Source organism: Hipposideros armiger, unplaced genomic scaffold (genome assembly GCF_001890085.2).
Source record: "Hipposideros armiger isolate ML-2016 unplaced genomic scaffold, ASM189008v1 scaffold_451, whole genome shotgun sequence".
Classification (NCBI taxonomy): domain Eukaryota; kingdom Metazoa; phylum Chordata; class Mammalia; order Chiroptera; family Hipposideridae; genus Hipposideros; species Hipposideros armiger.
In genome coordinates, this window is record NW_017731801.1 from 644,022 (window position 1) to 670,316 (window position 26,295).

A 26,295-nucleotide genomic window follows, 5' to 3' on the forward strand; every position below is an offset into this window, starting at 1 on the left:
GAATTCAACTTCACTGGGAATTTTTCTGAGATAATGTTTCTGTCATCTTTCTCCCTGTATTGCCACAAGTCTAAGATTTTGGAACTTTTCAATAGACATTGAAAATAATATGCCAAACACTATTTAGGTTGGAACTCACAGAGCATCTCACTATTATGCATTTGACCCCTTAGCTCATTAATAAATAATTGTGATGATTGTAATTATAACAAAATTAACATTTGGAAGGAACTTTAAAACACACATTGTTTTATTGAATGCAACAAACCTGGAAAGTCAGTAACAATATTAATATTTTACCCAGTAATTCAGATTATTGGTGCAGATGTCCAAAATATAATTGATTCTTTATGACATGGCTGGAATTCCAACAGCTGTTCGATGGAGACAGGACTCAGGGAACCTGGCTCACAATGTACAAACTCACACAAAAGAGATAAGTTTACATATTACAAAGTCACTTATATGCAATGCCAATACCCAAAGTCAGGATGCACACGAGAGTATAAGTTTGTGCAAATTTCTCCACTACTGCATGGTAGTAAAACACTACATAAATATATAGCTAGAGAATATAATGTGAGCTAAAATTATGTCCACTGCTACTGTTTAAACATATGTTTGAACTGGTGCAGTTAACTATGAGAAGTTCATTTCTATGGGGAACTAAAGAGTTTTGTAAAGATATGCCTCAGTGAAAATCCAAATCATATATCCACTGACCCAGTATGAATTTTTTTGTCACTGGAGGGTAAAAGTCATTATGGTGGTGGTGGTGGTTGTTAAATGAGAGAGGACCATTGATTGAAATCAAAAGGGCCATTACACTGGACATTCCATGGAACCTGGGCCATCAACATCATCAGTGCAGTGAAGCCTTATGTAGGGCCACATAAGGAAGGTAAAAGTTTAATAGAGTTAGAATTATGTTTGGAAATGTCTTCAGAAGGCACCATCACTCAATAAGGTCAACATACCCACTGTTTTCTCCCACACTGGGACAGATTTCTGTTTGCATTAATCACCAAATGAATTAGTTTAGGCTTAAAAGCTATTTTGCAAGAAAACACATTTCTTAAGCATTAATATCACAGGGAAGAGATCAAACGATAAAATCCTTGAGAAAATAGGCCCAATAAAGATCTATTAATATCTCTCATTCATGCTCCCTTCAGTACATAAGTTCTGTACTGTGAAATAATGGGTAGGATCACCAGCAGTTAATTTTCAACAAATTAAATCAGAGTGTATTCAATTCACAGTTCTTTCATCTAATACAATTGTTCTGTCAGGCGTAATTTAGTCCCTCTGGGCACATTTGGAAATGTCTGGAGACGTTTTTGGTTGTGCCATAGTTGAGAAACTATGATAAAAGAATGTTATAATATGGAGAAAACATTTCCTGCCCTCTTCATCTCAGATGGTCTCCCCTGCAGTTTTGACCCCTGTGCTGGATATCATGTATTTGCTCCCCAAACTCATCTTTATCCTCTTGACTTCCTGTACCCACCTTCGTAAATCACCACCTTATTTAACTCTTCAATTATGCAATTTAGGTAAATAATTTTTTTTCTAGCAGGACCCTAACTGATATAGACCCTCTTCAGTTCAGTACAAAAGACTTTGGTGCGTAGGGAAAGATATGAGTTATGTATAGTGGAGGCAGGGGTAATAGCTAGCCAAAAAATAAATTAAAAAAATAAAAGATGGGCCTCCAAGCAAAGCGCTGGCAGTCTCCTTTAAATTAAAACATACAGTAACTATAGTTGTACCAGTGACCTAGAGGGTTCAGGGATCTAAAGGCAACTGAGTTCCAGCCCAAAGAGCAGTGTCTATCGGAAGCAGTGTGGTGCAGTCCAAGCAGCTCCAGTGTGTGATAGGGTGGCACTGCACAGAAGAACAATAGTTGTACCCATAAAAGAGTGAGTGTCCTTGCACAGGCAACAGAACCCACCAAAGTGGCAGCAGAGACAATTAAGTATTGTGTGATCTGACAGGTTTGTCTGTGAGCACATTTGAGATAATATCAAAGCATATTTTCTGTTTCCCAATATTCTCTACTCATTGTTAGAATATTCTACAGTTATTCTGTTTGCTCAGTTTCCTTAGGAACCCATGCTATTTATTCATTTAATAAATATTTGTTCAGCAACCTCAGTTGATGTGCCAGGCATTGTCCTTGGTACTAATGGCGACCTACAATTCTCCTGAGACGAGCATCTTGAGGGCCCTGTGGCCTTTAGGTACTTCTTACTATGCTATCTTACTGACCTGCAGGGAATAGATGCTCCAGCCTCTATCATTATAGGTCAGGCCAGCCGGATCTATATCTAAACCTTCCAAAAAATAATAGCGACCTTCTAATACATATGGCAAGAATTTTGCCCCTTATTTTCATTTCTCTCTTTAATCCTTTACAGCACTTATCTTCATTCAATACAGGGAAATATAATGAATTCTCTAATTAAAAGTGAAAGTACAGAAACAATGTATCAGATTGTGAGACTCATAAACACACCAATACATAAAATTTAATTCATCTCCATGGACGATTTGCAAAGTTATAATCAAGTGAACTCATGTCTACCATCCAAAGATTGCATATTACCATTACTTTAATCAATTAGAATTTCTTTAGTGTGGTATTTAGAATCTCAGTGTTTAGAAACACCATTTTACTTTCACTATATTTCTAAATGGTGCACATTAATCGCCTTGTCAATAAATATTTATTGAGCATTTACTATATACTAGCATAAAGCCAAGTATTTTAGGTCCCTACCACTGAAAAACTAACAATCTACTAATAGATGAGAAACACAAATAAATAATTGCTATAAACAAATATAATATTCAATGTATTGTGGATGAAAAGGTTAATGGGAAGAGAAGCTAATATTTACTGAATGAATATTCTGGTTGAAGAGAATAATGCTAGATGCAGTTCTCATATGTCAGTACTTCTCCTATTTTAATGAATATGCATATGACGGTCTGACAATTAAGTTCGCGAACATGCTGCACCGATGTTGCTAAACTTTTTTGATATCGGACAGATTATTCATTACGAATTTGTACCAACTGGACAGACAGTTACCCAAGTTTACTATTTGGAAGGGCTGAAAAGGCTGCATGAGAAAGTTAGACGAAAACAACCTGAACTTTTCGCCAACCATTCATGGCTCTTGCATCACGACAATGGACCAGCTCACACGGCACTGTCTGTGAGGGAGTTTTTAGCCAGTAAACAAATAACTATATTGGAACACCCTCCCTACTCACCTGATCTGGCACCCAATGACTTCTTTCTTTACTCAAAGATAAAGGAAATATTGAAAGGAAGACATTTTGATGACATTCAGGACATCAGGGGTAACATGATGACAGTCTGATGGCCATTCCAGAAAAAGAGTTCCAGAATTGCTTGGAAGGGTGGACTAGGCACTGGCATCATTGCATAGTTTCCCAAGGGGAGTACTTCAAAGGTGACCATAGTGATATTCAGCAATGAGGGATGTAGCACTTTTTCTAGGTTGAGTTCGCGAACTTCATTGTCTGACCTCGTATAGATCAACTGCACATATGTCAACTGGAGATTGGGTTTAAATGCACACTGATTCAGTAGGTTTCAGGTGAGGCCTGAGATGCCAGATTTCTAAGTTCCCAAGTGATGTGAATACTGCTGCTCTCGTGATAACACCTTGAGTAACAAAGGTCTCAGTCTCACAACCATACTCTATTTTAACGGTAAGGATGAGTAAATCTCAAAGAGATGAAATAATTTGCCAAAAATTACATAAAGTGAACTCGGACTGATTTTAATTTTTCATGTTGCAAAACACAGGTGTGTTCGCTATACCAAGTAAACAGTCTTGCGTAGCTGTTGGAAGGAAAGAGCTGAGTAATGTGAGCTTCACAAGTGATATAACTTTCAAATTGATTCTTGAAGGGTGTTGGGGATTTCCAGGTGGTGAAGAAGGATATATAGACTTTTCTAGGCAACATATAAAAAATAAGCACCCATTTTATAGTCTGAGGTGGTTGTAGTGGTGTCCAAGGCCTGGAATTAGATACAGGAAGAAATTAAACTAGTAAGCTTGATCATAATATAAGAGGGATATTTAAGAACACCAAGCCATTGAAGTTTTACTTGAAATAGGTCATTGAAAGCCATTGAATATATTTTTATATATTTTTTAATAACCTGATAGATTTGTTTCTCTAGGAATCAATCCAGATGATTTGGGTTGGGATAGACATGAATCACTGTTGGTCTTAGAAAATAATTTCATTATTCTGTAACAATAGAAGCTGAGATACCCTGCAAAAAATGGAGATAAAAAGTACTTCAGAAATACTAAGTAGGGCCAGCCGAATGGCTCAGTTGGTTAAGAGCTCGCTCAAGAGTGTGAGCTCTGAGCAACAGCAGTTCGAGTCCCCGCCTGAGCTGAGCAGCCGCTGAGCTGCCAACAGGTGACAGGATGGCTCAGCTTAAAAAAAAAAAAAAAGGCATAGAAATACTAAGTATTTGGAGATCAGTTGACTAAAGGGAGTGAAAGCGAAGGAGGAGTCAAGAATCCCGGAGAAAATTTAGCTTTAGTTGCTAGATGAACTGTGACATTGCCAAGACAGAAGAACCACGAGAGGAGCAGAGTGAGATAGAGAAAACAATGGAAAAGTTGCAGCCAGCAAGCCTGGTGGTAGCTTCTGCAGACGAAGCATATAAGTTAAACGTTGGTTGGAATTTGCTATGCAAATATCCATAATCAACTTGGCATCACCCCAACAGCGTTACCCCAGCAGAACATTATGCTGGTTGGTTATTAGAACACACATACATCTCCTGTTTGCTGAGTAGCAGCTGCATGATCTTGTATTAAACCCTATTTAAAAAGCACAACCACTTCCTCTGAGGCTTTATAAACTTCATTCAGACAGAAAACTCATTGCATCAGCCAACTAATCAAATGAAGAAAACTGCAAAGAATTTCTAGGGAGAAGAGATAAAGTAGTGCAGCTTTTAGATGTGTTTAATAGAAATTGCTAGAAAGCAGCAGTTTTAGTCTATTCTTTAAAATTTCAAGAAGAACAATATACTGTAAAAATGAGAGATAAGCATAGAGAATAATCTAGCTGTTTCAAAAGTGGGTATACCCACACTTTTGATAATATTTACCCTATGGATGTATTTTTTTGTTGTTCTATTATTATTCCATAAATAATTCTTTTGAAAACAGAAAGAGAAAGCAAGCACAGCAACAACCTACTTATTCCAAGATTGTGATAAGATATATTTTCCCATCTGAAACACAAATGAGAACTAGGATAAAAGTAAAAGGTCCACAAAGCAGTGAAGCTGGTTAAAAAAACCCAAGTACTGAAACTTACATATTTTTCTCAATGAAGCAACACTCAAGCCCTCACTCACTGCTTATTTACTCATATTGTTAATGGCATTCTAATAAGCATGGTGTTCTAGTTTCCCAAACAAACTTTGGAGGCATTGAAGCATAGTGGAAAGAGAAAAGGCTTCAGATTCATTTATTAGCTCATGGATGTCTCAAGAAGAGGAATATAGTATATGGGGTATATCCTGCACTGGGCGTCCAATGTATATTCTTGATGTTACTAGTATAGACTGACTGAATAATATTGGTACAACAGCATAATTTTGCATTTGTCATGATACCTCTGTGAGCTTCTCCACTTGTAAAATGATGAAAATGTAAACTGGCAGAATTGTCATGTCCACTAAATGAGATTTATGAACACCCAGCACAATACTTGCTACATGGCACTTATCTTATAGATGTTTGTTCTTAACTCATAGTATTTAGAAGCAGACAATTGGAAAACTGAAATAAAAGTGCTTCTGGCATTGAGAATATAGAAAGTAATGAGCAGTACTGTTAAGAGACAAATATTGAGGAATAAGGTAGACAAGATTATTAAAATTAAAGCATAGGAGTCCACACAGTTTAAGGAAAAACTGCAGCTAGAATAATACTAAATATGAAAAATTGATTGTTTTACCTCTGAGATCAGGAACAAGACATGGGTGTCCACTCTCACTGCTTCTTTTCCACACTCCACTGGAGTTCAAGCTGGTGCAACAAGGCAAGAAATGAACTAAAAAGCAGCCATATTGGAAAGGAAGAAGTAAAACTGACTGGCAGATGACATGATCATGTTTGTAGAAAATCTGATGGAGTCAATAACGAAGCTACTGAATTTAGCAAGGTTATGAAATGCCAGGTCAATATACTAGTCATATCTCTATATACTAGCAATGAGCAATCAGAAATTGAAATTTGGGGGAGAGGGGTTGTCACTTCGAGGGGTAAAAAGTATAACTATTGCACTGTGTTGTACAGCTGAAACATTATAAAAAATGTGTATTTCATAATAAAAAATAATTTAATAAAAAAAGAAATTGAAATTTATAAAAAGTAATATCAGTCACAGTAGCATCAAAAATTAGGAAATCATTAGGAATCAGTATAACAAATATGTGAAAGAACTGTACATTAAAAAACTATAAAGCATTTCTGAGATCAATTAAAAGAGGCCTAAAATATAGATTGTTAAGATGTCAGTTCTCCCAAAGTTATCTATAAAGTTAGTATAATCCCAGTCAAAATCCAGCATTGTGGAGGAAATTTCAAAGCTGATTTTAGAATTCATATGGAAATGCAAAGTACCTAAAACAGCCAAAACAAATGGGGGAAAGCTAGAGGAATGGCACTGCCTTATTTCAAACCTAGTATAATCGAGACAGTGTGCTGTTGTAATCAAGATAGAAAAACAGATCAATCAAACCAAATAGAATCCAAAACTACACTCACACATACACAGTTGTTGTTCAACAGAGATTCAAAGGCAACTGAGTGGAGAAGTATAGTCTTTTTTCAATAAGCTATTCTGAAACAATTGGATATCCATATCCAAAAAAAACCCACCTCAATTCATACCTCACACTATATACAAAACTTAACTCAAAATGGATCATGGATCTGAGTGTAAAGTTTATAAAACTTTTAGAAGAAAAACAAATGGGAAAATCATTGTGACTTGGGTTAGGTAAAGATTTTTACATATAACGAGAAAAGCACAATCCAATCAATGAAAATAAATGATAAATTGGACCTCATCAAAATGAAAACTTCAACTGTTTGAAAGATACAGATAAAAGAATAAAAACACAGGCCATAGACTGGGAGAATATGTTTGCAACCCACCTATCTGATAGTATGTAGTATATATACTATATATATATATATATATATATATATATATATATAGAGAGAGAGAGAGAGAGAGAGAGAGAGAATGTATATATATAGAATATATATATATAGTATATAGAATAGTATATAGACTATATAAATGACCCTCAAAACTCAATAGGAAGCAAACCACCTAATAAAAACAAAAATGGCAAAAGATTTCAACAGACACCACCAAGGAAATACACAGATGGCAAATAAGCCCATGTAAAAATGCTAAAATTAAAATGATTGGTCATGCCAAGTGTTTGCAAGGATGTGGAGAAACTAGAACTGTCATACACTCCTGGTGGAAATGTGAAATGGTACAACTGTTTTGAAAAAATGTTCAACAGTTTCTTAAAAAGTTAAATATAGACCTATCATATGATCCAACCATCCCACTTCTAGATATTTTCCCAAGAGAAATGAAAGCATATGTTCATAAAAAGCCTTGCACAGATGTTCAATGTAGCTCTGCTTGTAATAATGGCCCAAAAGTGGAGACAATTTACATTTTTTATCACAATATAAGTAAATATACAAATAGTGATCTATCCAGTCAGTAGAATACTATTCATCAATAAAACAGAATAAGCTACTGATGCATTCCAACATGGGGAATCTCAAACACAGTGAGTGAAAAAGGTCAGATGAAAAGTGTCCATATTGCATGATTCCATGTATATGAAATTCTAGAAAATGCAAGCTGATTTATAAGGATAGAAAGTAAATCAGTGGTTGCCTGTGGATGGGTTTAGAAGGTAGGATAGGGCAGGAGTGAGGATTATAACAGCACAAGGAAAATTTGGTATTGATGATATGTTAATTTTCTTGATTGTGGTGACAGTTATTATAGGTATGTGAATTTGTCAAAGCTTATCAAATTGCACATTTTAAATATTTGTGATTATTTTGTCAATTATACTTAAATGTAGCTGTTTTTAAAAAAAGATCAGGATAGGGGGATCAGCAGTTAGAGGGAAGAAAGGCAGGTTGCAATTTTAAACAGCTTGTTCAGAGCAATCCCATTAAGAAAGTGAGATTTGAAAACGGCTTTAAAAGGGAAAATATGTTAGCTACACTACAGGGACTCAGCCAGGCAAAGGTGCTAGGGCAAGGCTGTGCCTGACAATAAGGCCAGTGTGCCTAAGAGCCCAATGGAAGGACTCATGGGGTATGAGATGCCGTCAGAGGTCCCAGGCCACATGGAGCCTTGCAGGGCATTTTAAAGATTTTTGCTTTTACTAGAAATAAAATGGGTAGCTTTCAAGGTTTTGAAGCAGAGGAGCAACATAGCTACTTAAGTTTTAAAAGGGTTTATCTGTTAAGAGTAACTCTTAGGGGGAATGTGAAAGCAGACAGACCCCATTAGGAGGCTATTAAATAATTCAGGCAAGAAATGATGGTGGCTGGAAACAGAGTGGCAACACTGAGGAGAGAAGAGCCCGCCAGAGCCAACTGTGTGTCTTGATGAATTGGAAGTGGAATCTGAGACAAACAGGAGAGTTTCTTAGAAATGGTTTTCAGTCCTATTCTCTTCTGGTCACTCATCTCAATTTTCTTCCATTTTCTTTATTCCCTTTCAATGTGATGTCATGATCCAAACAAAGACTAAGCAGTTCAGTGTAGAGGGATCCTCTTCTACTGCTTATTCCCTGTGGCGTTGGGTTAAATCTGTTTAGTGCTGTATCTTCAGTTGGTTGACTTTAGTTGAAATTGCAGACAAAAGATGGTATCGTCTCATTTTCTGCTTTCATCAGAAATAACATTGTTTTCCCAACTTTGTTGTCATCTTTTGAATGGATTCCATTTATTTGGCATATCTTAAAACATAGGTCTAAATCATCAAAACTAAACATGTATAACGTGCATAAATTTTATTAAATCACCAAGTCTTCTTTTAGGAACATTGACCATTTATAAAATGTGTTCCAGTTTGTTATGAAACCTAGCTTTACAGTATTCAATTTAAATATGTGTTGGGCAAAAAAAAATGTGTAGAAAAGAAATGATAATTTATTAAATGGTATATAATTCAGTGTTTTCTTTATTATCTTAATTTTAAGAAGGCCCAGAAATAATGATTTTCCTTCAACTTAGGTACTCTATAGTGTATTTATTCCTCAGTATTCCTCTTCACCTCTTTTTTTTTTAATTTCAAGGGCATCTGTAATTATAAGCCATTTCCAGATACAGGAAATGGATAATTTTCTCAAGGACAGTTACATAAAGGGGTTGGCAGGGGTTCATGTATGTCTGTTGTCTTCTCTTCCACATTGCTCAGCTCTCCTTGCAATAATTGACTTTTTTTTATTAGTTTTAGATGTACAAAACAATGTAATAGTTAGATATTTATACCCCTCACAAAGTGATAACCTCCCTCCCCCCATCTCTTCACATCCTTTTAATTGATGCCCTCCAAGGTGTGTTTCATTGATTGTTTTAAGTATGACTTTTGCTTTTGTAAATTACTTTAAATTGTTTCCTAAAGCTGATAGAATATTTATAATAAAACAAAACTCAAACAACAGCCATAAAACAGTTTCACTGACACTACAGATACATGGAGATTAAACAATGTCTCATTGTGCTTTTATTAGTGCCAATAAATTGATATTTAAAACCATATTACCTATTAAAGGTGATCAAAATAGCTCACCTGTTCTGCCTGGGTAAACACTATTTTTAAAGCTATCTAAACCTAAGTCTACTGTTATTTGTTACTACTTTTTGGCAGAAGAAAATTATAGTGATTTTTATTTCTATTCCGTTATTAAATATATAGGGAATATTCTCAAAATGACATTTGTTTCTAGAAGAATATTATTTCACAGAAAGCTCAACCAGATCAGCTAGTTCTTCTAAAAATAATTATTAGCACATCATTAGCATTAAGGCAATGATTCCAAGTTTTTGTACCTAGAAACCCTCTCAGAATTTTGTTTCCCATAGGCCACACATTTTTTAACATTACTCATTAACAGTACATCTTTCTCATCAGCATGAAAAAAAAGTGTTAATACTTTGAGGTGGTGTAAGTGCAGCCAAACTCAGAAAACTGACATTTTTTTCAGCCTGCCTTTTTTTTTCTGTGCAACATCACATTTAGGTTTTGCAGTTGTTGACAGCAACACACAGACACCTCCACCAACACACTCATGCATGCACACATGCGTTCACTACTCTACAGACCTTAAGGCGTCCTAGCCAAAACCTCTTGGCTCATCCGATTTCAGTGCAGCCCTGGTAAAAATCCCACGTGCATTACCAGCATTCCACTTCAGGAGCCCCTCACAGAGTCCCTCTGATTGTCTGCCTTGGAGCTTTTTCCAAAGTCATAAAAAGCCACTTAGTTCGTATGTGGCAGTCACAGCCCACAGTGTAAGACAGTTAGTTCTCCCAAGGTCAAGAAGCAACCAATGAGGAATGAGTCAGTGGATAACTTCTCAGTCTCCCCTTTTTTTTGTTTGGCATCATTTGGAGGCAATTTTTATACAGTTTGTGTTAGCCGATCCCCAAGAGGGCTGAGGACCAGTATCAATTCCAGTGGTAGTCAACTCAGTGTCACACATTTTTTTTTAAAGATTTTATTGAGGAATTGGGGGAGGGGAACAGTGTTGGGGAATTAGGGAAGGGGAACAGACAAGTTGCTGTCCTTTTATTTTTCAGTCTAGTTGTGGAGGACGGTGCTTTACTGGTTCATGTTGGTGTTATCATTGTGCTCTTCCCAGGTGAGGCAGATCGGTCGCCGGCCATTGGATGGCTGCTTATGAAAGCTCACGCCTGCTGCCAGCCAGCCCCACTGCAGCCTACACAGTCACTGGCGACTCACGGCAGCCCAGCTCCAGGTTGAGCTGTTGTTCACCATCTTAGCTGTAGAGGGCGCAGCGTCACTGGCCCTCATGTGGGATCCAAACCGGGGCCCTGCTGCTCAGAGCTGGCATCCCAAGCCAACTCTTAACCAATGCACCACTCAGCCAGCCCAGTGTCACACTTGTTAGGCTTTTTTCTATTTCTTGTCTCACTTTCCCCACTTTTTCACTTTCACTTCTGGAAATCACCTTCCAAATAAATTGTACCCAAATCATTTCAAGCTCTGATTTCAAGGCAACCCAAACCGTGACAATGTAGTTGTATGCTCTAAGAATGTAAGGAATTCTATAAAGAAACTAGTATATTTAGACCACCAATACTTTTTAAAATACAAACTATATCCTGGCCCAAGCTGAGCTGCCACTGAACTGCAAACAAGTGGCAGGAAGGCTTAGCTAGAAAAAAAAAAATACAAACTACATGTTGCATACTTATAAATATTACATATCAATTAATTCTCATAGCCAATGTGGGAGATTATTATTACCTTCTTTTGCAGGTAGATTAAAGGAAACATCTAATGCTTCAGAGTTAATTAAGAATGCTGATTTTCAAACACAGATCTACCTGATTTCAAACAAATGTTCTTTCTACCATATTGAGTCTTAAATTTTATTTTCAGTAATATAAGTATTTCTCCCCAAGAAGTTTGAATAACAAGTTTTATGAAGATAGATAGCCAACAGAATTTGTCAAGAATAACTTTCAAAGACTGGCAGTGTCTGACAGCACCTCTCAAGTTACATTTCAGAGGAAGAGCTTCCTCTGTTGAGACAGCTCCCCTGATGTTTTGGGTGTTTGCCCAGCTGTTATTGCTTCTGCTCTGGATTAACTCCAACTCACAAAACTTCAGTAGCCCATATAATTTCCCTGAAACTGACTTAAAACATCTATTGTTCTGCTCTTCACATCCTAGCATGGCTGAATTAGAATCAGTTAAGCCCTCTGGAATAGATTAAGGCATAAAAATCTTGGCATGGTGTACATCAATAACAGTGATATCCATCTTCATTAATACAATAAAAGGGAGCAGAGAAAGGTTGAAACTTAATTGTAATGAAGTCCCAAAAGTTTTATGTATTATTATGTTGAAATAGAATTTGATTATAACAGTACATGTACTAGATGTTACATTCTTAGTCTGTAGAGATGAAATAAAGTTAATGCCTAGAGTTGCTATAAAGAATTTGCAAGTGGATTCAGTGCTTTAAATCAGTAGTTTGATGAAATGGAATGAGTCTAGTCTGTTAGTTTGTATTAGGTTAAATGTAAGTGATTGAGAATCCAAAAATAGGAAAAGCATAAATAAGATATTTCTTCTTCCTCACGCAAGTCCAATAAGTACTCCAGGAATGGTAGGGTGGTTCTATGACCGCCAAGCATGCCCCACCCTGTTCAATGTGATGTTTACGTCATGGGTATGATCACTATTTAATCTGTAGGCATAATGCCACAATTTAACCAGCAGGAAGAAAGAAGGGCAAAAGCAGAAGATAGACTTTGTCTTAAGGTTGGCTACAAAGTATCTGCACATGACATTTTTGCTGACATCCCACACACCAGATCTTAGTAACCAGACCAGCAGGAAAATGTCGTCTTTAAATTGGGTAGTTTGTGCCCAACTAAAACCAGAGGTTATATTACTCAGAAAAAAAGAGAACAATGGATAGTAGGAGGAAATTATCATGTGACACACATGAGTTTTCAAATCAGACAAAACTGCAACAAATAACTGGTTGGCATTTAAAAATTGAGTGAACTTGGTTATTATTTAACCTATTAGAGCCATAATTTACTTCATGTATAAAAATGGGGATTGCATGCTTAACCCCACAAGTTCCTGCAAGAGTTAAATTTAAAAATGTATGCAAAATGTGTTTCATTTTACATAACACATAATTAATGTTAGAGAAAGTAGGGGCATGTTGGACATATGCTCTTCAAATCAATCTATCTTTCTGTATAAATACTACTTGGGTATTTTAGATGGTTTAAATATTTTAGGGGCATGGGTAAAATCAGAGTTTAAATTTGTTTTTGTTTTTAATAAGGTCGTTTCAGTATTTGGGAGGGATGGATATTAGGGGGAAGATTTTTTATTAGAATATGTAGTAAAGGCCCAATTCATTTATCATTTTGAGCAAAAGACCAATTCATTATTCACATGTCATTATACCAACAATAAATAAAATGTACTTAGATATTAGGAAATGATTTTATAAACACTGTCCTTTTTATCCTTTACTACAAAAGTATTGGTATTATGATAATCCTCAAATATTACAAATAAATCAACTTAGGTCCAAGCAGATTTGCAGGCTTGCCCAAGGTCGCACAATATGAATGGTTAGTTGTACAAGGAGTATAGCAAGTGATATTCGCCTGAGGATGCCATTTAATAGATATGAAGGACTATATCTACATTGAACTTCATGGTTTGCCTGGTCTACTTTCAGGTCATGAATCTTTACACCCACCCCCACTTTATTGATGTTAATGGTCCCTATGAGGGCATACAGTTGCAATCTGAGAGTGTATAAAGAGATAATGAGAGGGCGAATTTTGTTTTCAGAATAGACTTCTTTCTGACAAAAAAAAAAAAGTGAGATGAATTTAATTTTCACTATTGCCAGGCTCGCAGCGACAAAATGGTGTAACCATTTGTCAAAATTAGTTATACCAACTTCATATCTGGATTGAGGTTGGACTAAAAAGGAAACTTGTGCTTTATTTGGTGTCTGAAAGCATGAGAGAAATGATGCAATTACATGCCTTTTTTCTTAAAGAAGTCATAAAAGCTTGCTTTGATAAGACTTCAGATCATGAATATAAAATAAAATAACATTAGATATAAATCATACACAGGGTAGAAAATGCTGTAAATCATAATATTGTTAATATCATTGTACTTTTCTCCTTACCATTCTGATGCTTATAATTCTCTCTCTAATATGAAGATGGCACCTATTTTTGTTGTGACAAGGGATGAGTTGGTAAAGCAGAAATTCAAAGAGAAAGAAAAATAAATAATAAATAGATTTTAACATTAAACACACATACACGCACACACAGAGGAAAGCATAAGAGATAGAATTTCCTAAATCTTTACATACCTATGTGTATAAAGACATCATGGAAGACTAGGATCATAGGCATCCCCTCACAGTAAAGAGAGCTTGGTCCTGAGATTGGCTATCCTAACATAGGAGACTGATGTAAGAGAAACAAAAGGCCAGGTTCACTTCCTTTGTTCCAAAAATAGAAGGAAAAGGAAAAAAGATGAAGAAGTCAAGAGCTAAGATACTCATTACTTGCTTGCTCTTTCTTAAAATCCTCTTCACTTCCCTGTCTGACATCAGAACAGTTATATCAACTTTCTTGTGTGTACCATGTTTGCATATATCTTTTTCCATACTTCTATTTTCAAACTTTATTATATACAAATTGTGTCTGTTGTGAGCAACGTAAAGTACAAGCAACATATAATAGTATTTTTAATTCAGTGTTTTAAATGAGCATACTCGTATACTCAGTTTACTGATAAAGATATTACTGGTGTACTTGGAATTTTCTATCATTTATTTGTCCCATCTTTCCTGTTATCTTTTTCTCTCCTATTTTCTTTTTATTAATTAAATATTTAATTAATTAAATATCCCTTTCTACTAACTTGTGAGTTATGAATTATACTATTTTTTGTGTCTGCCCTAGAGATTTAAACATAGATTCTAGACTAGATTCTATTATATATGAATCCTATTACTACTTCCTTGAGAAAGCAAGAAACTTCCAAGAAATTTTTTCAATTTACCCTCCTCCTACCTTTTATGTTCTTCTTAGCATCAATTTTGTTCATTAGTATAAGCTTCAAAAGAAATGATAATCATTGCTTTATAGTCAGTACTCATTTTGATTTACCAACACATTTACACTTTCCATTGGTCTTGATTCTTTCTTTCCTTTCTGTGCTTCCATTCAAGATCATTATTCCATTTCCATAAAGAATTTTATAATTTCCATAAAAAATTTCTTTTGGAATAGGTCTGCTGACTATAAATCCTCTTAGTTTTTGATTATCTAGAAATGTTTTGGTTTTGTCTTTTTTTTTAAGGTTATTTTTTCCTGGTCATATACTTCTTCTAGCAGTTTCTTTCACCGTTTTTAAAATGTCATTTATTATATTTGGCTTCCATGGTACAAGTAAGAAATCAGTTATCAGTTTTATTTCTCCTTTGCGGTGAATATTCCAGTTATAATTTTTCTGAATGCTTTAGGAATTCTTGTGTTTTGTTTTTTGGGTGTCTTGGTTTTTTTTGGTAATTTCTTATTTTCAGGAAGTTTACTATGATGTGCCAAGGTTTGTTTTTGTTTGCATTCACTTTCTTGCAATCAGTAGTATTTCTTGCTTTTCATCAGTTTGGAAATATTATCAACTATTATTTATTCAACTTTTGCTTCTGTTCATCCTCTCTCACAATCTTTAGTGGGACTCTCATAACAAACATATGTTAGACATTTTCATGGAAATCTACATGTTTCCTATACTTATTTCTTTATTTTACATCATTTTTTTTCTCAGCTTTGGTCAGATTTTTTTTTTCCTCACAAATGTTCTAAATTCTGAATCACTAATCCTTTCTTCATCTGATTCTATTCTTATAGTAAATGCCATCTCTCTGTGGTCTTAATTTCAGTTATTAAAAAGTTTAGATTTATCTATGATGGGTTTCTAACCTTTCTGTACATCTTATGGCCTGCAACATTTATAAATTGATCAATGGTGTCATTGTTTCTTTTCTTTTTTTTTTCTAGCTGAGCCATCCTGCCATCTGTTGGCAGCTTAGTGGCAGCTAAGCTCTGGCTGGGAAATGAACCAGCAACCCTGTTGCTCAGAGCTCGCACTCTTGAGCGAGCTCTTAACCAACTGAGCCACTCGGCCGGCCCTTCATTGTTTCTTTTTTATTGCCTACTGTTCTTGTTTCATGGATATTAGGTCTTCAGAAAAATCATGACACATGTTTGCAACAGATGGCACTAGTTCATTTTTGGAAGTACTAGAGTCAGTCATATCTATATTATTGCTCTGTCATTTGACAGCTGACAGTTCTAGCTTCATTCTAAAAAAAAATTGAGCGATTTGGTTGAGTTTTGGAGATTTTACAAGTTGAGATAGAAGACCAAACTGTGCATTTTTGCCATATTTTACTGTTTTACTTCCATAAAAGGAAGAACATGCATCAAGCTTCTGAAAAGGTGCATAAAGTTTATGGTGACAAAGCTCTACAAGAACATCAGTGCCAACAATGGCTCACGAAATTCTGTGCTGTTGATTTTGATCTCAACAACGCTCCTCGATCAGGGAGGCCCACCGAGGTTGATGACGACAGAATAAAGGCATTGATCAAGTCAAACCCATGTTACACGCCCAACACGAGAGATTGCAGAAACATTGAACATCCATCATTCAAGCGTTCACGACCACCTGAAGAAGCTGGGATACCTAAGCAAGCTTGATATTTTGGTTCTGAGTGAACTCAAGTTCATTTGACGGCGTGTATAAATGTCTGCAATATGCTTATTAAATGTGAGGAAAATGATCCTTTTTTGAAGCAACTGATAACTGGTGATGAAAAGTGGGTTGTTTAGAACAATGTGCTGTGCAAATGGTCTTAGTCCCGACGTGATGATTCGCCTCAAATGACATCGAAAGCAGACATTCATCAGAAGAAAGTTATGCTCTCAGTGCAATGGGATTTTAAAGGTGTCATGTTTTTCTAACTCCTACCAAGGAACCAAACAATCAAGTCAAATGTGTACTGTTGGCAATTGGACAGTTTAAACAAATCCATCATCCAGAAACGTCCAGAGCTTGTTAGTTGTAAAGAAGTTGTGTTTCATCACGACAACACAAGACCACACACAAGTATGATCACCCGTCAAAAATTATTGGAGCTTGGATGGGATGTGTTGCCATACACACCATACTCATCTGACTATGCCATCAGACTTCCACTTGTTTCGCTCTCTTCAAAACTCCTTGCATGGTACAACGTTCAATTCAAATGAGGCTGTAAATCAGCACCTGTTCAGTTTTTCACAAATAAAGACAGGTCCTTCTATGAATAAGGAATTATGAAGCTCACTGAAAGATGGCAAAGGGTTATCGAACAAAACAGGCAATATATCATTGATTGTTCTTTGTTCTTTATATAAATAAATAACCTTTGAAAACCATGGACAAAATATGTCATGACTTTTCCGAAGATCCAATAGAATATTTTATGACTCTTTTTGAGGTTACTAATTAGTGTTTGGCAAGTTTCTGTTTCTTCTAGAGTCATCTGTTTTTTATTTGTGTTTCTCTTACATTTCAAGGTATTTGGTGATACATGACTATTCATATTTAAGAAATAGAAAAAAATACATAATATGAATGTCAGATTTTTATAGGCTGATAATATTTATTCATTTGGAGACTTTTTCTAGGATATACAGGAATAAATCCAGTGATTGTCTTGGTGTATTCCTAAATTCCAAAACATAGAGGGCCTCCATACAAGCTGTATTGATTCTTCCTGGTCACTTCTTTCAAATCATTTGAAAATAAAATAATTTTTTTCTTTTCTGGATTAAACATCTGGATTTCAGTCATTTTACCTTTATAAATAGGTGTAATATCTCTGCTGTATCCAGAAGTTGAATTAATCCTCCTGTTTTTATCTCATAACTTTTCTCCATTCTGCAGTTTATTTGGTGCTTATTTTGAATTACATCAGAAAATGGAATTTCTCTTGCTGCAGTCATCTTTATTAGAACTTTAGGCTGTGGCTTCCTCTGCTTTGCTTTTATCAATTATTACTTTCCACATTTAGCAAACATTTTAAACTTTTCCATCCACTGATTAACTTCCTTTTGCACTCTTTATTTTAGTAAGTTTGTACCTTTTTTATTCCTTTCTAATTATTTTAATAGGATCTCAGAAAAATATAGCCAACACATATATACATTAGGTTGCTTGAACTCATTCAACCATTTCTTGAATGTTCCATGGATCTGAAAATATTAGTATATGACTGATCTTATTCATAGATTTTATGTCTTACTAGTCTAACTCTTCAGAGTTTGATTTCACGTATAAGACCTGATGGCAGCTTATTTTACTCTATGTGCTTACAACAGGATTTATAATGTGTGTATCCATTGAAAGATCCAATCCATACATTACAATGAAAATAGGCTTCAATAGAGGATATTTCAATAGATCTTTTTAAATATCTTAAACTTAGCTTTTAACTACTTTAAAATATTGTATTTTTCTCAATTTCAAAAATGGGTAAACTAACATGGGATGTGATCAGGTAGCCAGCATGCTAGGTAGATACAAATAATGTATAGCCTGTCCTTTGAAGTAGAATTTAAGTTATATGTTAACCATCTAGTTCCATTTTTTTTACTTCAGGGATTCCCTGGGAAATAGAATGAAAAAGAAAACTTTTAACTCATATTAATAAATTAAAATTGTAGAGAAGTTAGCATAACATCATTTTGCAATATGATAGCATTGGGAACCATATAATCCAAATATGATTGAATAATGATTTTTAAACATCTTACATTTGAATGTGTGACCCATGAATCAGTGTTACCTTCTGACTCAGAATAAATGCTTTCTACGTGTCTTTTATATTTTTATTTTAATGTTGAACAGGTAGTATATTCTCACATAAAAAACCTATATTATTTTACAGTGTTTTATTTCCCTATGAGGGAGTATAATTCTATAAGATGAAATGCCAGCTTCAAGCTGAATACGTACAAGGAACATATTTATTTACAATCAACTTCCCATGTTAATACATAGATATCCTTCTTTCCAGATGACTGGAAAATAGCATTAGTGTATTACACTTTCACTAAAAATCCAATGAGCATTTAAGAATTTTTCAGTAGTTTAGGTAATTAGATCATGAAAATAAAAAAACACAAACCACTTACAATAGAATCCCCAAAGTTTGTAATTTTTTAATCTAAACACCAGTACTTATTGAGTGCTTACCAGCTGCCAAATATTTAACATGCATTATCCAAATGAATCATTAATCAATCCTATCAGGTAGGAAATGTTTTTACTTCTTTGAAGACCAGAAGATGTGTAGAAAATGTTCGTCAACTCAATTGGTAAGTTATATAACCAGGAGGTGACCCAGGATTTTCTGACTATAGGGTCAATGTTCTTAATAATTTATTTCATAAGTGTTTTTCAGAATATCTAACCATGGGCCAGACAGTTTTTATGGCACTAAGGATGCAATAGGAAAGAACTCACATGTCGCCCTATGTGCTAGTAAGGAAAGCAGCATTGGATAGTGGAGACGAATGAGCCAAAGACAGCTTGCATGCCTCTGGCTTAAGCAATATAATTGATGGCTTGGGGGAGCCTAAGGGCTCAGGTTTTGATATGTTGAATTTGAAGTGTCCGTCTCAACATTCTACTGAAATTTTCAAGTAGGAAATGATCTGTATTGGTCAGAAACTCAGAAGCTCGCTCCAAATGTACAGATTTTGCTATTTGCTGGTAAGCAATGAAGAGTATTTCATGAAGAGGAAGTAAAAGATGCAATAGGAATAACTAACTGTGCCTGGGCTAAAAGGGAAATCCTATCAATAAGACATTGACCGTTAGACAATACAATAAAAAATCCACCCATCATGACCTAGACACAGGTAGTAGACCCCGAGGGTAACTACACAGTTCTCAGCTTCATTGGGTTTACCAGGTTTGGGGACATCCATCTCAGATGCTCATGTGACATACTTCAAGGTGGCATGGTTCAGACTTTACTAACTGACCTCCTCACAGTACCTGCTGACAGCATCATAGTATGACACCACATTATGATACAGACAGAAATTGGCCCTGAGCAGCATTTTTCACTCATTGAATAGTAGCTGGAAAAAGAAACATATTCTTGAACAATACAGGAATCTCTGAACTAGAAAAAGAGATAGATGATCACAAAGGAAGGGGAAAACTATCCGTTTCTTCTATTATAGCCTTGCTCAATGCCTGGGGCTAATTAGATAGGCCTTACTTTGTGTTAAGGTTGTAAGAACTTTCTTTAAAATATAGACACTGAAACCTAGAGGAAAGTGGGTTTCCTCATAAAAGCAGAGAAGAATAGGACAAAGAGACAAATGGATGTCAAAACCAATTTCCCATATTTACCGTTCTGTCCAGTGTTAGCTACATTAAAAAAAAATCTAATTTTTTAAAATGTGAAATCAGTACAACATAATACATAAAAATTGAGACTGAAGTTAAATAATTTTAATACAATAAAGATAATACTAGAAACTAATGAAACAGAAAACAAAGAAACATTAAGGAATACTTTTTAAGTCAAATGAATTAGACAAAACTTTAGCAAGACTTTTTAAATAAAAATAGGAATGCCACAATTAGATAGAGAGACAGAACCTAACTATAATTATAGTAGGAAGTTGTTTATATGACAGTAGTATTTAAACTACAATTCAATAAGTTTGAAATCAGATGAAATAATTTTATATAAAATTATAATTGCCTAAGAGAAATATAAAATATGAATTAGCCTATATCATTTAAGTATTTTCAAGAGAAATCTAAAATTTTCCCACATTAAAAGCACCCATTCCACCATATTAGACATAAATCTTACCAAACCTTCAAGTAACAAATAACCTATTTTTTTATTCAGATGTTCCAGAGAATATGAAGAACATGTCAAAACCGATTTTAATAGTTAATGTTACCTTGAATTCATAACCAAATGAGACAATACAAAACAAATATAGATGAATCTCATTTCTGAATTTTTACAATACTAACAATTCAGAAAAAAAATGTTTTTTAATTATGACCAAATAATATTTGTTTGAAGAACTCAGGGAAAATTCCACATTATAACATATATTAATATTTCCTGTAAACTGAAAGATTAAAGAAGAAACCCTACATTTTCATCCCAATAGATGCTGAAAATCCAAGCACAACATCTAATGAAGAGCAGAAGTGAGTAAAAAAATAACACGTATAAATAGGATTGACAAAGGCACAAGGTAGTTTCGGGAGAGGAAAAAAATCACATATGGAGAACATTAAAAATAAAAAGGGCACATAAATATCAATGCAGCCCAGATTGTGAAAGTGAAAAAATGATATGCTGATTTTGTGTGAGAAAAAAGGGGAAAGTTATATATGCCTGTTTGTTTATTTCTTCTAACCAAAAGAAACATGTGAAGGATAAGAAACTGAGGGAAATGGACGCCTGTAGGTGAGGAAACGGTGGAGGAATTAAGGAGTAGGGATATAGTCTTTTATACGGTTTTGATTCTGAAAACAGGGTGTTAATATTTCACAAATTCTAAAAACTAAGTAAAAAAGATTAAAAATAGAAACCCTCCATTTTTAAGAATATAAAAAGAAACATAAAAGCTTGTTGGTTATCTGTTATTAAATTAATACCTACACAACATCATAAGTTATTAAGCCAGCTATCACAACACAGTAACACACATACATACTCTGACTGTATACCTTGAGTGGAATATATTCTAAGATCAAAAATAATTCAAAGCGTTCTTAGGTTTCAGAAGATTGTTGTGGTCAGTGGTAGTATAATAATTCTGAAGTTGTTTTACGAGTATTTTAGGAGTAGGCAAATGAGTAAATGTATTGATGTTGTTAAGAGCCTAGGTGTCCCCTGAGAAAGATGAATTATCAATAAGAAAAGTAAGGGGCAGCCGACAGAGATCGGTGCCCAGCACCCACACCACCATGTGAGCGGCGCCTATACAGAACCAGGAGCGAATCACCAACATTGACCGTATTACAAAAATGTTGCATTTTTTTTTTACAAATAAAAGGCAAGACCCTCTATCAGCAAAAACATTATGACTCACTTTATTGCAGTAGCCTGGAACCAAACACATAATCTCTCAGGTTCATGTCTCACGTGCACAGTATGCATCCAAAAGAGACCGCCTATCAGCTGAGCTCAGCTGTGAAAGGTGGTCTTCCTGTTAAATCTCAATGTGGGCTGCAAAGATTCCAAAGCTGGAATTGAACAAAAAGGGTATTGGTTGCCAGATGAGATGCGTTGGGAAACAAAATCATGACTGCCATTGGCACGGGGAGGTGATCATACGTGACCTGTGTTTTCGTGTGTATCATTCTAAATATTTGTCTGATAAGTACAGGCTTACAGACAGCAGTAGTCACTGGCCATGCCCACTTTGCAGGAGCATCAAGAAGAAAAATACAAACAAACAGGAGCTGAGCAAATGCCTGAGGCTCATTGTCTCTGGCATGAAGGAGAGGACTGTAGAACTTAATAAAAAGGGGAAGGAAAGGACAACAAACACCCAATGTACCTGAGGCTGATGCACCCGGCGGGCAACGTACCCACCATCCAGGAGAAAGTGAATGAAGGGAAACCCTGAAGTTAGGAAGAGTTTAAAGCTTGTGCTCAGCTACTTCTCCACCACACAGGGATTTTCTGTGGAGCAGGCAGTGAGCAAGCTGACATAGCAAGGATGCTGTGGAAAGCCACCTGTCATGAGCTGCTGGGTGAATTGCAGCTTTGCAAGAATTGCCTCTATTTGTCAAATGCTCACCCTGACAGCTGGTTCTGCTCACCTTGTATACTTAATCATGAACTGGTTTGAGCTAAGATGAAAGGTTTGGGATGCTGGTCAGCTAGAGTCTTGCAGAAAGAAGACAATCAGGTTCACATCCTCCTCTCCGGTCACCACCTCCAAAGGGTTTGGATTCCTTCTGAAAACATACAGGACTTCGCAATCAGTGTCCATCAGCTGCATGGTAACGCAGTCTGAGTCGGGAAAAGCCTGTGATGTGCTGGAACTGCACCAACACTTCCTTCATGAAGGAAGATTTCGGAAGTCTAAGAATGAGGACCGGAAGGAGGATGAGGGGAATCCAGTATCTCCTCCACCAGCAACAGGCAGCTAAAGGTCATTCAAGTACCAAGAGCAAAGAAAGGATGATGTAATCAAAGTGTGGAACCCCAAAAAAGAAGAATCAGAGCCTGAAACGGAAGCCCTTGGCTCCAGCCAGGAAATCCCCACCATGCAGCCTCAAGCCAGTCGGAAGAATTTCCATGTCTACTCAGACCAAGGAGTGACGTGCCCCTTCGCCAAGAATGCTGCATCAGAGCACCCAGACCACAGTGACGGAGTGTCAGAGCCCGTGCCACGCAAGTACAGCAAAATTTTCTATGACTGGAAAGACCGAATAAAGTCTTCAGATCACAAACGAGAAGCTGAAAGAGTAGTACGAGAAGCCCTGGAAAACTGTGTTCTGAAATGGAAAAGACAAGCTGTCATTAAAGCCATGGCCAACATGCAGGGTGAGACAATGTAAGCAAGTGGAGGACAAATGTAAAGCGGAGTTCATGGAAGAGATCAAGATGCTCGCAGCACAGCACAAGCAGCTCCTTTCTCAGACCAAGAGGTAGTGATGCCACTGCCGTGAGGAGGAGGCCCTGGACCACTTCTGCTGGAACACGTCCTGCTGCTCCATCAAGTACCAGCAGGAGCACTGGCACGCGAGCAGAGTGCACCTGCCACCGGAAAAGATGAAGATGGGCCCTTGCTGGAGAATCGCCAACGAGTGCTCTTCTCAGATGCAATGGGTTTTGTTTCCAAGAAGCCAAAATTGTTTAGAATTTGCTTCCCATTTTGCATCAGCCTTTGAACGCTTTTTGTGAAGAAATTTTGCACAGTAGTTTGAATCTTTTGTTAATGTTCCTCAGGAGTCTTCAGGGGGTAAAAGTAACATCAGTGGAGAGTATTATTTTAAATAAAATTTAATTGATAATCTCCTGCATTTACAGCAAATTTTAAAACGTTTACGTTTTACAGAGATTTTAACCTTTTTAAAAAAAATAACAGGCAAATACAAATGAGTTTAACAAATAAACACTTAAAATAAATCTGAATGTAAGAGCCACAGAACTATTTCAGAAATAAAACGTATTATCTTGATGGTAAATTTTTTTAAAAAAAGAAATGTAAGATGAGGAAGAAACTGTGATCTTGGATTTGAATTGGAGATACGGGTATGAATTCATGAATCTATATACATATATACACATTTTTTTTTCACTGAAAGGTCTAGAACAGAGGTCGGCAAACTGCGGCTCATGAGCCACATGCAGCTCTTTGCTACGTTCTGTCTCAAAAGTTTGCCGACCCCCAGAAGAGCCAATCCTGTCCCTCACAACAATTTAAAAATTATTCGAGAGCCATAAATATATTTTTACATAGTCACCATTATGTGAATAATATTATTTAAAAATTTTATAAATGAAACTATGATGGTTTTATTTTCATTGTCAACTTTACTTCAGAGCCACATGTACGTACCCAAAGAGCCACATGTGGCTCGCGAGCCGCAGTTTGCTGACCCCTGGCGGCTCTTCCGTCTCAAAGCCTTGCCAACCTCTGGTCTAGAATCATTGATATCCAAGTAGCACCATTCCCTACTGAAAAAAGTCCTTGGAGAATATTCAATTCTAGGTCTGAGACAGGAAAAGTATAATACTAATTTAGTATTTTTGTTCCAGAAAGTAAGGAAGAGTTTAAAAACTAGTGGAATTATGTCAAAATGAAACAGAACCAGGCTCAAAGGGGTCTGAGAACAGTTCATTGTACTTGGGTGTCTTTATCACTCCAGGGCCTGGAAGAAGAAGAAATGACCAAATAAATATAAAGAAACTCATTAAACCATGCGAAGTTCCTCCTATACTCTTCATTAGTTCTCTGAATATGTATTTATTATATTTATTGGGGTGACAATGGTCAACAAAACTACATATGTTTCAAATGCATGATTCTATAAAACATCATCTATAAATTACGTTATGCGTTCACCCTGAATATTTAAATAAGTCTTCTGATTAAATATTCATCATATTTCAGACTTCCTCATGATTACTGGAGGCTGTAAATGTTCACATCACTTGACAAAGATCCTCTATGTCAGTGAGCCAGCATTTCTAAACAATGGAGATGTTCCTTAAGCTGGGTTTTGTTCAAAACCAAAGCATTCCACATTGAAGGGAGGACCTGTCAAGTTCATTATTCCAAGGGTTGTTCCTCCAAATAGTCCTCATTCTGATTATGTTTTGAGGATGATGCAGTTTGTGCCAAAATGTTTATTTAGTGCTTACCAAGTATAATTCTGGTTTATATGCTTTTATAAACATCCATATAATTCATAAAACCTGCCATTAACATATCTGTAACGTAGCCGAAGATAAAAGACACAAATAAATCTCTGTGACATACCCCAATAAATAATTTTCTATAGAAAAGGTGGGGAGGTCTTTAACTGTGGTGATAGTAATTTTGAAAAATGTTGAACTAGTAAAATATATTGTATGTCAATGGGAGTTTAACACTTCGCATGATATACGAAGGTGTGACAATTAAGTTTGCGAACTTGTCGCAACAACATTGCTAAACTTTTTTGGTATCAGAGGGGTTATTCATTATGAATTTGTACCAACTGGACAAACCAAAAAATAGTTAACCAAGTTTGCTATTTGGAAGTGCTGAAAAGGCTGCGTGAGAAAGTTAGACAACCCGAATTTTTCGCCAACAATTCATGGCTCTTGCATCACGACAATGCACCAGCTCACATGGCACTGTCTGTGAGGGAGATTTTAACCAGGAAATAAATAACTGTATTGGAACACCCTCCCTACTCACCTGATCTGGCCCCCAGTGACGTCTTCCTTTACCTGAAGATAAAAGAAATATTGAAAGGAAGACATTTTGATGACATTCAGGACATCAAGGGTAATACGACAACAGCTCTGATGGCCATTCCAAAAAAAGAGTTCCAAAATTGCACTGGCATCAGTGCATAACTTCCTAAGGGCAGTACTTCTAAGATGACCATAGTGATATTCAGCAATGAGGTATGTAGCACTTTTTCTAGGATGAATTCGTAAACTTAATTGTCAGACCTTGTACACATATATTTCTTCTGAAAGTGTGACTTCAAATAGTGTATCCATTAGGGTCCAGGCAGGAAATAGATGTGCACTCAAACTGGGGACAGAAGAGTTTTTAAAAATTAGTGACAAAT

General features: G+C 35.9%; 1 pseudogene; it reads left to right on the forward strand.

Annotated features, from left to right (window-relative positions):
- Window positions 1-4,607: 4,607 nt before the first annotated feature.
- Window positions 4,608-23,908, forward strand: LOC109395036 (zinc finger MYND domain-containing protein 11-like; annotated as a pseudogene).
- Window positions 23,909-26,295: the final 2,387 nt, after the last annotated feature.